This window comes from Rousettus aegyptiacus, unplaced genomic scaffold, assembly GCF_014176215.1.
Source record: "Rousettus aegyptiacus isolate mRouAeg1 unplaced genomic scaffold, mRouAeg1.p scaffold_m13_p_6, whole genome shotgun sequence".
NCBI classification, from domain to species: Eukaryota; Metazoa; Chordata; class Mammalia; order Chiroptera; family Pteropodidae; genus Rousettus; species Rousettus aegyptiacus.
The window spans coordinates 80,884,744-80,899,245 of NW_023416309.1; the positions used below are offsets into that span (position 1 = coordinate 80,884,744).

Consider the following 14,502-nt stretch of genomic DNA (forward strand, 5'->3'; position numbering starts at 1 on the left):
TGATCGTAATTTTCTCCCATATTTTTTAGTTAATAAATTCTAGTCATTGAAACCTTACTAAAGTAATATTTTTCACTTTTATATAACTTTACTTACCTGAATTTTCTCTCAAAATATGAGATAATAAGCTAACAGAAACTATTTTACTAAAAGTATGCACACTCAGAACCTTGGAGGTCATTTTCGATTCCTCTGTTGCCTGCCCACTCCTCTTCTAATTGATCATCAAGTTCTAACACCCTCCTCCCCAGTCACCACGGTATTATCCAAATTTTCACTGCTAGCATCTTTAACACATATTCCTGCCTGCAAACAAGCTCTTCTGTAATCCATACTCCAGAGTTGGACCTTTTAAAAATATGTTGGACCATGTCCCTACCCTTGATTAAAGTCAGTAAGTCTAAATGGTTCAGGACTATCTGGTTCTCTCCTTCCCTAAGGGCCTTATCTCTCACCTCCACCTTCTTATTTCAGACATTCTAAACTTTCAGTCCTTCAGTGGTTTGTTGCCTGTAAGCTTTCATGTATATCTTTGCTTCAGAACACTTCCCACCCACCCACCCACCCTCCACTCATCTAACTTACCATTCAGGTCTTCACATAAGTGTCACTTTGTCCCCCTACCCCAAAAACTTTCTCAGCCCTGTTGTAGAGTATGTGTTTCTGTTATAAAGTTTCATGGCACTGCCTCCCTAATAGCACTGAGAACTCTCTATTTTAATTGTTTGCTTAGTTTGACCAGGACAGAAAGCTTGTCTGTCTCACTCGACATTGTATGCCTGGTTCCTATGGCATTGTCAAAAAGATGAAGACACTTAATAATACATTTGCATGAATCGTTGAGTGCAAAAGCTGGTACCAGACTACGCTCTGCTGTTTACCAGCTCTATGACTAAGGTAATTTACCTCACCTGAGTCTCAGCTGCCTCATTTGAAAATGAAAAAAAAATATTACATGCCTCATCAAGACGAAGTGAGGATTAAATGAGGTGATATATTTAAAAGTTCTTAGCAAATAGTAAAAGTTCAATATATGCTCATTCTCTCTCCCTAGCCCCATCTGCACAAAATATTTGAGATGTCTTTCCAGTTTCTCAATGCGTATCAGTCTTCTCCAAAGTTTCCTAGAAGCTCCTTAGAAATAGAAGGTCTCAGTTCCACTCCAGATCTACTGAACTAAAATCTCTTGGTGACCGGGGCAGGAATCTGCTTAATAAGCCCTTCAGGTGATTCTTACACATGCTAAAGTTTGAGAAGGACTGGCTTAGAGAAAAGAGGTTGAGTCTTAAACTCTTAATTTTAACACCTTGTATGGTACCTAGCACCGAGAAAGTGCTCAATACATATGAAATAAAGAAATACATCCAATCCACCAGAAAATGATTGCATATTAAGAGCCATTTATTTCTGCCACAAACATTTATTGAGTACAAACTGTATCTAGGCATCGTGCTAGGTTCAACAATGGGGGAGAAGATATATGAATTAAAGTCTCTTTCCTCCAGGAGTTCTAAGTATAGTGCAGGAGTTTCCAAACTGGTACATGCACACCCAGGAGGTGCACAAAGTGAGCTAATAGTCTCCACAGGAAATTGATACAACTAATGCTGCTTATTTCTTATTTCATCTTTTAAAAATGTGGATTTTGACAATGTTTTATAATGTACATAATATACAGAGTAGTATACATGTATGCAATTTATAAATAAAAATATGTAAATCGGGGATTTATACCCCCTAAATTATCAAAAAATACTGAGGAATCACTGGTCTAGTGACCATTTGATGTTTATGGTTTAGATCAACTCTGTCTGATAGAAATATGAGAGCCACTACAACATTTTAAATGTTAGAATTTCACATTTTAAAGTCATGTTAAAAAATTAAAGGGAATTATTTTTAATCTATTTTATTTAACCCAATATATCTAAAATATTGTCATTTTTAACCTTTCATCAATGTAAAAATTATGTTTATTTTTTGATACTAGATCTTTGAAATCTGGTGTATGTTTGGCATCTACAGCATGGTCTCGGTTGAATTAAAAATTCAATTTCCTCAGTCACACTAGTCATAGTTCATGTGCTTATTAGCCACTTATGGCTAATGGCTACTATATTACATAGCATAGATCTAGATGATGGGTTTGAATCCCTGATCTGCCACATACTAGCTCTGTGATATTGGGCAAGTTTCTTAACTTGTCTTAGTCTGAATTTCCTTGTTCATAAAATAGAGAGGATCCCTGACTTCTCTAGTTGATGTGATGATTCTAATAGACAGTCATGGAAAGCACTAGCCTAGAGGCTTCCTGACTCCTCATCAGCGGCAGTAAGTGGGGTGGTTATTATCAGTATCACAAGCCAAGGCAGTTTCCTACAGTGTCAGATGAAGAAATACACTTTCAGCCCTGCTAAATTCATGTCCCCAGCATTCCATCCATGTGGGGCTGGCCTGACAGCCATCCAATTCCCCTCAAATACATCACCAGACAGCATAATATCCGGCTTTTTCTATTCTGTTCCATTTTCAGGAGCCGAGCATGATGAACGAGAAGTTGGAAGTGAGTCAGCAGGATAGCACTTAGAGCCTAAAAAAGCAAGCAGGACATCAGAATGCATAAGCAGGACTAGAATGTGCAGGAAGTGGGAGGTGATCTTCACTTTTTTCCAAAAACTGGCACCCCCTTGAGTTGCCTGCAGAGACTTTGTAGAACCTGGGCCAGGCCAGGGGGATTAAAAGATAACCAAGGGAGCAACTCACATTCAACAGCACTGGGTACTCAATGAGTGTGTATCTCATGTGATAAATCATCACTATATTTCACTTTGGAAGTGAAGAAATAGACTCAGAAAGGCAAAGTAACTTGAACCTCACAAAGCCAGGGAGCAGCAGCCTCCACAGTGTTCATTCTTCCTACCACCACACCACAAAGCGGGAAGGAATGGCCAAGGAAGTGATGCCATGGTGTAGAGGGAAGAATGAGCAGAAAATTCTTTTATTTTCAAGCCTGATAGTCAAGGGCCTCCCTCATTGGATCCATGATACCTTTTCACCATTTTTTTAATCCACATTCTCAGTAGCAAACAAAGAAGGCCACCTCTGGCCTTTCAGCATACACTCCCTTCTGGGTCATGCTTCCTTCATGCTTAGACTCCTCCTTGTAGGCCTGAAATTCCTTCTACCTCTTCCTCTACCCAAGTTCTGCTCACTTTTCAAGGTTATGCTCCTGGAACCTCGGGTCTTTCATGGCACCTTTCTCTGTTCCTAGGCCCCCTGGATGTCTCTGTCCCCTTTCAATGTCTTCAATTGAAATAGATGCTATGAAAATATTTTTAGCTATGTGACTTTGGGCACTTAACATTTTTGCACTTCAGTTTCTTCAACTATGAAAGGTGGGTAGTAATACCTATTTTGAGGTAGAAAGTAATATCTACTTTGGAGGTATATTGACAGGATTAACTAAGGTCAGATATTAATATATGAAACACCTAGCATAGTGCGTGACACAGAGTAGCCATGCAATACAGATAGCTTTTCCCCCCACTTCTTTGTGTTGTTTATTGATCAATGTTTTTCCTGGTGTCTCTATTTCCAGTGCTCTTCTGTTTGGGGATTTGGGCGAGGAGGGGTGAGATGTGATACTTAAAATCTTAATAAATAGTAAATTGCTTCTCCTATTTTCCCTCATCTATTTTCCAGTGTCCCTCCAGATCCTCTGTCAGCCTTGTGACAGGGCATAAAGCTGTCAGTCCAAAAATAAAGCCAGATACTTGATAAAACAGTGTGAGCAAGGCTGCAAACCCTTTAGCATTTAGTAGTACTGTGGGACATGGGCATGTCCACAATCACCTACAGGAAGGCACACCAAGGGAAGCCACATAGGGCAGTGGAAGATTCCATTTGGGGGCAATACAATGTCAAGAGTCAAGAGAACTTAGAGATGGGACATAGTAAGAAGCTGGGGACTGTGTAAAGCCAGACAAATCCAAGTTCACATGTTATCCAGGCCTTCTTCTCCCATAGCTGGGCTTCCACCTAATTCAAGGACACAACCTGAGTCCCATGAGTGTTCCCTTAGCATGAACTGTCCAAAGACTTTAGCATCATCTTATCCCTCTCCATCTTTTAGCTCCAACCCCCAGGACGGAACCTTAGCCCTGGCCCATATCCTTGACCAAGAGAGTGAGGCAATTTTCAAAACTTGCCCTTCCCAGGTGAATCAGTGATGAACAATTTTAGTTTTTTTAAAGTTTAAAATACATAATAAAAGGCTTACACTTAATGTTTGTAGGTGCCCTTTATTACTTTGACTTTTAAGTCAGTAAATGAAAGTATCATTCACATGCATTGAACATACAATAAGAGCTGTTTCATAATGTTATATAGAAAATGTCCTGTGGATCCATTTTCAGCTTGGACTCCAAATGTGATAAGACATTTTTCATTAAAAGGGCAATAATGAGCCTTGCACAAAACTTTCAGCTATTCACCCCCAACATATCAAGTTACAGAGCTCAGCCTGCAGGACAGAATTAAGGTTGCCCTCCCTGAAAGTCCTCAGACACAGTGGCCCCAGGTTAGAAAGAGAGCTGCAGCCTTAAATAGCCATTCCTAGAGTTACCAACTTCTCCAAGACCAACTTAAGCACTGCATAGGCAAAGACTAAGACTGGTTCCCCCACCTTGCTGCCCATTAAAAGCACCCGCGAACCTTTAAAAACTACTGATGCCTATCTTCAGGGGTGTGCTGGTAAGTGCTTAACAATCAGCTCTTCAGAAAAAAAAAATTTTAAATGCCTGACTTGAAGCCTATTTCTGTGGTGTAAAAACGTCCACCATGATTGCTATTTTTGCTAAATGTTAAAATGTAGACAGTATTTTGCAGACATAGCTGTAAACAGGATGAGCTTGATAGGAACCCAACCTGTAAATATAGCCAACTGTATAGAAAAAATCAACCTGTAATTAACCAAATAGTATGTATAAGCCATGGCTAATCCTCCCTTCAGGGGAGACAGTTTGCATGTGAATCCCCTGTCTCCTTTACTTGCTGCAAGTAAGTAAAATAACCATGTCTTGTTCTTGAATAGAACACCCTAAGCGGTGAAATCCTTAAATTCTGTAACAATAGGGTCTCCCAATTCAGGTGGCAGCTGATCATTGCCTGGCACTCACCCCTTTTATTGATATGGGGTGTGACTTGGGCATTAGGATTTTTAAAAGCTTCCCAGTAGATTCCAATGTACAGCAAAGCTTGGAACCCCTGAGTTAAGGGGCAAGAAGTAGGCCATTTAATTGCCTTTCAGTGACAAATATAACAGCTTGATTGTAATACTTGCCTCCTCCCCTTGGTACATTTTCTCACTCTAGGGAAGTCTTAAATCATCAGCAGAAGTGTGCTGGCTGGGCATGGTCTCAGAGCATGGGGTAAGTGGGAATGAGGACATGGAGGGGAGGCTGGTGGGAGACCAGAGGAGCTAGCATCATTGTAACCATCTGACTGGAAATTCCTGGTGGTTCTGGAAACAGTGATAAATTCCTGCTCCAGGACACCCCTCCAGGGATGTCATGACCCTTCTATTAAGACCATCTTTATTCTGACTGGGTGGCAAGCCCTTGATTTCCTTAATTTTTAATCATTATACCCTCAGCTATGCTGACTGAACTCTAGTCATTTCGGTTGAAGTCTATTCAATCTCCATAGGAGGGTAGGGGAAGAATGACATTTTGTTCTATAGCTGGCTGGCCAGGGCTCACCTCTAGATTCCCATAGCCCCTTCAGCTTATTTCTGTCATGGTACTTATCATATGACAGTATAGATGTTTACCTGTCTCATGCTCTGGGAGCTCCCTGAGGGTGAGGACTGTGTTCCTATTTTTCTCTGCATCTCCAGTGCCCATTGTGAGTTCTTAAGTTGAAATAAACTGAACTCATCCATCACATTATAAAGTATATTTAACTTTTAAAAACACAAGTAATTCACAAATAGATTTATCATTTTTAAAAATTCAAAGTTTACTATTTAAGCAAAAATCTCTTTTGACCCTCTTGCCCAGTCCTATTCTCCTCGGAGGTAATCACTATTATCAGTTCAGTGTGCATCCCAGCCAGACTGTTTTGTGTGCATTTACACACATACATGCACACATGCACATTTAGAAACATATAGCTTATTTTTTGTGTTGTTAAATATATGCTATTACAGTACACATATAGATTTTATAATATACTTTTTCACTTAGCAATGTTATATTTTGGTTTTCACATAACAATATATTATGTTTTGGTGATCATTGCATAATAATCTGCTTATTGATCTGTTTTGTTCTTTCAAAATGCTGAATTCAAAAGAAGACCCTGAGATAAGGATTCAAGTGGCAGTACTTTATGTGAGAAGCAATCCCAGAAAATACTAGTAAGAGAGTGGGGAAGTGAGACAAGGAAGGGAAGGAAGCCAATGATGGATGTTTGATCAAGCAAATCATCACTGTAGATAACCAGAGCTCAATTCCACTGAGGAATTCTGGGAGCCGATGCACAACACTGTTGTAGAACCTTCTCCCTAAAGAGAACTGGAGTATTTATCCATCAGCTTGCATCTACCATTGGTTGAGGAATGCTTCAGAGAGGCATTAATTCCCCAATACTTTTGGCTCACCATGCACCTAGGAAAAGAAGTCTCTGGTGGCCAGAGAAAGCCCTCAGGCAAGTACATGCAAGTGCTAGCAGTTAGAAGTCTGCTGTCATACAAAGACACGGTAAGATCCAAGCTATGTGAGAAGAGCACTGACAGGATCTGCTACAGACCCGATTCGCCTTACTTAAATTTCCCGTTTAAGTTACTTACATTTTTTAGCTTTTACAAATAAGGTTTTAACAAATGTTCCTATCCATGCCTTCTTACACACATGTACAAATATATTTTTAGGATAAATGCCTACAAGTGGGTCTATCCATTACACAATGATTCCCTCTAATTTTACAATGATTGGGAAATGCCTACTGTGATCCACTCTGAGCTCCAGGCTGCTGAGTCTAGACATCCTCTTTTCCTTAATCCCTCAATCTTGCTCTTTTAGAAATTCTTCCAAGATTGAAGAGCTGAGAGCATCCGATTACTTTCCTGCTGCACTGTATGGGAGTCCCATGACCTTATCTATTCTCTCCATAGTCTATCCCTATGACTTTACCTTTGTCCATTTGGATATAAAACTGGTCCAGCATCATTTGTTGAAAAGATTATCTTTTCTCAATTGAATTACCTTAGTATATTTGTTGAAAAATCATTTGATCTAAAGTGTCTAGAATTATTTCTGGAAACTCTATTCTGTCCCATTAAACGATGTGTCTGTCATTATGCCAGTACCACATTGTTTTAATTAATATAGCTTAATAGTACATCTTGAAATCAGGTAATTTACATCCTCCAATTTTGTTCTTTTTCCCCAAAATTGTTTTAGTTATTTTGGGTCATTTAGACTTCCATATAGATTTTGAAATTTATTTGTCAATTTATACCAAAAAAAAAAAAAAGCCTCCTGGGATTTTAATTGATATTTCATTGAGTTCATAGGTGAATTTGAGGAGAATTAACATCTTACCAATATTGAGTCTTCCAACCCATGAACACTGTATATCTTTCCATTTATTTAGATTTTCTTTAATTTCCCTGAGCAACATTTTCTACTTTTCAGTATACAGGTCTTGAACATATTATGTTAAATTTATCAGGAAGTATTTCAAGATTTTTCATTGTAAATGGTACTCATTTTTAAATTTCATTTTCCATTGGTTCATTGGTGGTATATAGAAATGCAGTTTTGTTTTGTTTTTTAATAGTGACTTTATATTCTATGGCCTTGCTAAATTCATTTATTAGTTCTAGTAGCTTTTTTCTAGATTCTTGAGGATTCTATAATATTATTAATCTATAAATAAGAACAGTTTTATCTCTTCTTATCCAATATTTAGGCCATTTTCTTACTTTATTGCACTGTCTAGGACCTCTAATAAACTGTTGAATAGAAGTGATGAGAACAGACTTTTTTGCCTTGTTCCCAATCTTAGGAGACAGTCTTCTTCCATTCAGTCTTCTGGCATTAATTATGTTGTTCCTGGCAGGTTTTTCACAGGTGCTCTTTGCCAAGTTCACGAAGTACCCCTCTAATCTGTATGGGTATTTTTATTTCCAATTGGTTATATTTCACCATATTAAAAGATGTTGGGACTCTAGGCCTTGGTTCAGTTTTCTCTAGTAATGTGATATAGAACTCATTGTTTTGGTGAAATAGATGTGGATTCTGCCACTTTCCAGAACTTATTCATGTTCTCTTTCACCTTAATTTTCTCACTTGTAAAATAGGGCTAATCAATTTTTCAAGATTATTATGAATGATAGTTGGTTTCTCTACATGTATCTGACACATAGTAGATACTCAAAAAAGTATTATTACCCTCTCTCCATCCTTTGTCTTCTCTTAGTAATATGTTTTTGACTTTACGGTAATATTTATAATGTCTGCCAAAATTTCACAGTAGGATTTAAAAAAAGAGGTATTGGTCACATAAGAAGGTCAGGATTTCATTGGTAGACGACAACTCAATAGATCACAATAACATATGGCATCCAATCAGGAGCTTCTCTTTGCTAACTACAGATTCCATAATTTCCTGGCTCAGACTTCCTTGGATTAACGTGTTGTCCTAACCACCACAAAAACAAATGCACTGTTCCAAATGATACCTAATTATATCATGTTCACTGCTTTAAATAGTATATCCAGAAAGAATGATTCACAAGTCTTAGCTTCAATTCAGTTGTACAGAGAAACTTTATTGTAAGTCCGTACGCATGTCTTCTTAAGGCATGTATTTCTCCAGTTCTGAACACAGCAGGAGGCAAGGACACCATGGCAAAAAGTGTAAAAATCATGTTATAAGTCCCAGAGCAGTGATTTTTAAATGCCAGCCCCAGAGCAAGTGCCTGATGAAGTATTTCACACAGATGTCTATAGAACAAGAAATATAAAGATGATTTGTGAGTTTTTCATAAAGTTAAATGTACTATTCCTTATTCTGAGATTCTACCTCTTCTAACTTTTTGACATAAAAATGTCCCTATATTATTATTTTATGATGATTATTATTTATTATCTGTATTTGATTTAAAAAAAAAGAAGTTAGCAAATTTATCTAATTCTCCCATATATCACCAGTTAAAAAAATAAGTTACTAGCCTGAGAAATAGCAGAGGACATTTCCCAGGAGAACTTCAGTATGCCTAGATTTATGCCATGGTAATAGATTGTCTATCACCATTATTACTTAGGGAAACTATGGACCTGCTTGGATTCACTTCAGAATTCTAACCTCCATCCTCCAACCAAGGAGTGTTGATGACAGAACCTCAAGGGACTGGATGCAGAGGGCTCATGATGCTTTGGTGGATTTAGGTGAGCCTCATCTGATGTGAGAAAAGTATAGTTGTCATTTTTGTGGCTCTAAACAGGGGAATGTATTGGACAAGTTGAAAGAGATACAGAGATGGGTAAATACAAAGAGAAAGGGCCCACATCAACATGTTGATTATTTGGGGGGATCCCAGGATTTGTGGGAAGCCTGGTGTAGGCCATAGAGACAGAATCATGGACGAGAAGCTCAACCAACTTGGCTAAGGCTTAACCTCAGAAGCCTCTGTTGCCATAGCTGCTAAGTGAAAATGGTCACCCTCCCTTGTCTCTCTAGAGTGTTTACTTGAGGATTGAATGATAATGGGTAGGGAGAGTGCTTTGCAAACTACAGCATCCCAGACAAATTTAAGAAATGATTCCTTTTTACACTGCCGATGATTGAGAAAGCAATATTTTTAGACGTATGACATAGCTCCAGGCAATCTCTTCACTGAGAAGAGATGATGGAAATATACATGGCCTCTAGGCTAAATACTGTCAGAACATGTTACCACCAAATAAATCTGGACAATAGTGTTTTTAATGCCATGTTTCCAAACCTTCTAACTAGGCAGAGAAGCTCAGCTCTGGTGTGATTTTTGGATGCAAAGTGGGGTTGGAGATTCACAAAAGGATAGCCAGGGCCTGTGTCAGCTGCTAATGCCTCCATATTTTGAGTAAACTTCTCAGATCATAACTGGGCTGTGATGATGTACGAATGTAAATTAAGGAGATGGTCCATCTGAAGATCTATTCTGGCATGAGCAGATTTTTCAAACAATAAATTGTTTTAATTGCTCTAAAGTCCACAGTCAATTCTTTGATAAGAACCACTATCATTTATTAAGTACTACTTATGCAGGGGTACTATTTTAGGTGCATTACTATATATCTCATTTAATCCTCCTGATGACACTATAAGAAAGGTACTGTCATTGTCTCCATTTTTAAGATGAGAAAAGTCAAGCATGGAGCTAAGTCAAACAAGGAATTAAATACCCTATCCACAGTCGAGTTGATAAGTGACAGAGATTGGATTTGGACAAGAAGTCCCATCCCAGGTTTAACCAGTAGTGCTCCTCTATTTTTATTAAACACGTGCTTTGTTCCTGGCATTGACCAGTAAGCTATAGAGATTAGTAAGAGCAAATCTTTGCCCTTGAAAAATAATCTAGTGAAGAAGAAGGAGGCACACATAATTACAACATAATGTAATAAGTACTGCAATAGACATTCTTATCCCACTCCCCATGATTTATTTTTCTCCAACACATCCCTTATTGCCATCTAACAAACTAGATTTTTACTTATTTATTATGTCTCCCTCTACTAACGCTATAAACTCCATGAGAGCAGGGTTTTCATTTTGTTCACTGCTATGTCCCAGGATCTAGAGGATTTCTTGGCAAGTGAATATATTTAGAAACTACTTTCAAGGCACAGGAATGGAAATAAAATAAAAATGAATAAGAGATGTTACAAAATATCACATGATTCTTCCTTAGTGATCTGGACTAAGGGATCTTTGTGGAATAGAGAGTGCTGAAAGGCTTCAGGGAGAAGAAAAGACATCAGCTAGAACTTTGGCAGTGAAGTTGCCCTTTAAATATTCCAGAGTTATTTTACGTGTATGCTCACATTCACTCCAGTTCATACCCCACTTTGCTCGTCTCTTCCATCCATATTGAGAAGGTTGGCCTTTTCTACAAATTGATATACCTCCACACTTTCTGTTTCCCTTCCTAGAGGGCCCTCTGGCTGTATCCCCTATTACCACCTCAGTTTTATCCTTCGAAACTCATGTAAGATGTCACTTCCTCACTGAGATGACCCACTCCCTACAATTACTCAGTACTAGAATCATAGTTTTGTTTCTGGCCCTACACTGAAGGCTCTTGAGAGCTGAGTCTATGTCTTATTCAGCTTGTATTTCCAGAACCAAATGCTGTGCCTAGCACGAGAATAACACCATGAAATGTTTTCAAATGGCTAATGGAAAAATCAATCATTCTCTCTCCACACACACATGTGCACACCTGCATGCACACACACACACACACCCTTCATTATAGGGACTATGTCCTCTAATTCTAGTACCCCTTTTGCCTAGCTTATGAAAGTGCTCCACATGAAAACTGTTAAATAAATTTTGAATAAAAACAACTATAAAAATATGAAGGTTAATCCCATGGGACTACTTGTACTACTTACACTTATAAAACTTGTTATAAACTTGTTACTTTGTAGCTTTGTAGTATGCTAATTGTACAAGAATAAATAGGCAAATCAATGAAACAGAATAGAAAGTCTGAACAAATAAAAGCATGTGTAGGTATTATTTTATGAAGGTGACATTTTCCAATTAATTAGGAAATGATGGATCATTCGGAAAATGCTAGGATAAATTGGTTAAGGATCTGGGGTGAAAAGAAAACTTAAATCTCTATATCATACTACTTACTAAAATAAATAAAAATGAGTTCAATAATAACTCATATTATTGTTTACTATGTGCCAGATCTGATGCCAAGCAAATCTTAAACATTCGCTAACTTGACCTTCATGACAATTTTGTGAGGTTGGTACTATTCATTTTATTTCTGCTTTCAAATGAGTAAACCGAGACTCAAAGAGCTTAAGTTGATCAAGTTGTCACAATTAATAAGTGGGAGGAACTGATATTCAAACCCAAGGCCAGCTAACCCTCTAGCCCGTACTCTTTTTATTTTAATTAATTAATTAATTATTTTAATGGAAAAAATGATTTAACTTTTTTTCCAGTCCCTTTCCCCTCCCTCTCCCCACTCCCTTCTGGTAACCACTAGTCCATTGTCAATGTAGCTCTTACTCTTAACTGCTACACCATAGTACTTCTCACTAAAGAAATTTAAACACTTGAATCATAGAAGAATTACCACTAAAAGAAATATTTAGGTGTCATGTTTCCTTTGCCTTGACTGGTCTGTGACAGTTTCTCAGACTTTTCTTGTTCCTGATGACCTTAGTTTTGAGGTGGTACTATTAAGGTATTTGTAGAATGTTCCTCAATTTGTGTTTCCTTGATATTTTTCTCATAGTTAGACTGGGGCTATGAGTTTTTGGTAGGAAGTCCATAGAGGTAGAGTGCCATTATCATGACATTATGTCAAAAGCACATGCTATTGAGATGACATATCACTATCGATGTTGACCTAAGCCACCTGGCTGAAGTAGTGTTTGCCAGGTTTCTCTATTGTAAAGTTATTCCCCAACCCCTTCTTTCATATTGTACTCTTTGCGAGCAAGTCACCAAGCGCTTTCCATACTCAAGGTGGAAGGGAATTGTCTGTGTCCTTTTGACATAGCTTCCTGCCTTCCTTAGCAAGGCGCCCTCATCTTTGGATCATTGTGGCTATTAGAATTTTTCAGGATGGTACTATTTAAAAGTCTTTACAAACCATACTCAGATGTAGAGGGCCTTTTGTGACCTCCCTGAGATTAATAATAGGCAGGTTTTCAGGGCTTTCTGATGACCTTTCCCATTCTAGATTCAGCTCTCCCAGCTAAGTCCATATCCTCTATTAGTGTTTCACCCCCACTAATACCTATATAGTAGGGTTTAGTGAATGGTTATTGACTGATGGATTTTTTAAGTTGGAGGTACTCATTTGCCCAATTGCAAGATTCTCCAAGGCTTTATTTATGGTGGCGCAAGTCAGCATCTTTTTTTGTTGTTGTTGTTTAATGGCATTGATATATATTCACTTAAGAAAATTAATGTACCCATCTCAAGTGTTCTCTTTGGCTATGTGGACAAACTCCCATTCCAAAGCATGTGACTCTATTGAAAGAAAGAAAAAAAAGATGCTTTAGGCTTTATGCTGTTACATTTGTTGTGAGCATTATATGAGATGAGGTAAAGCACTTTATATAGTACCTGGCACACAGTTTGCAGTAAATAAGCATTAGCCATTGTTATTGAGAAGTACCAGACCTTTATTTTTTTCTTGGCATTTGTTAAAACAAGATTGTATGGAAAAGTAAAGAAAGTAAGGAAATGGGGTGAGAGGCATTTCATGGTCTATTAAAATTATGAATAGAAGAATCCCACTTCTTACAAATGCTAGAAATATAGCAATAAGTAAAGTATAAGAATGTATATCTGAAATAAACCAAGTATTAGGAAAGACCAGCTGTACCTCAACTTGTATTTTGATAACTTCATTAAAAAATACTTAATATAAGTGCCAATTGTGTTAGGGCTTGGGATACAGCAGTGAATAAGAAAGATTTGGGTTTTGCCCTCATAGAGTTTACTATCTACTATTTACTATTAACCAAGACAGCAGTTAATAAAGAAGTAAATGAATGTGTAATTATAAATTATGATAAATACTACTCATGTCTAATAGACAATTTTAACTTAACTTATCCAATGGAATTCTTTGTTGTTCCTGGGCACCTTGTCTAGTGTTTTCCATGTCTGCAAATGACACCACCATTCACCAGTTACTTAAGTCAAAAATCCTGAAGTGATCTTTGACTCAGCTCTTTTTTAATATCCCAGCCAATCCTGTCTTTTGGCTTTATTTTCAAAATGTATCCTGAATCCATTTTACGGCCATGCCACCCTGAGCGTGCCTGATCTCGTCTGGTCTTGGAAGCTAAGCAGGGTCGGGCCTGGTTAGTACTTGGATGGGAGACCACCTAGGAATACCAGGTGCTGTAGGCATTAAAAAAAATGTACCCTGAATCCAACTTCTTCTGCCATTCCCAAGACTACCCCATTGTCCAAGCCACCATTATCTCTCACCATGAATATTTAATACATCTCCCTGCTTCCAACCTTTCTTCCATAAAGTCTATTCTCTATAGAGCAGCAAGAATTGTCATCTTACTTCTGACTTAAAGTGGTCATTACAGCATCTTCCCCCCAAATATAATAATACCCGGGAATAAATGTAGCCAAGGAGGTGAAAGACTTGCACACTGAAAACTATAAAACATTGCTGAAAAAAACTAAGGAAGACTTAAACAAATGGAAAGACATCCCATATTCATGGATTAGAGA

General features: G+C 37.9%; 1 pseudogene; it reads left to right on the forward strand.

The window, feature by feature from the left end:
• Positions 1–14,044: 14,044 nt before the first annotated feature.
• Positions 14,045–14,163, forward strand: LOC118604318 (annotated as a pseudogene).
• The last annotated feature ends 339 nt before the right edge of the window (positions 14,164–14,502 follow it).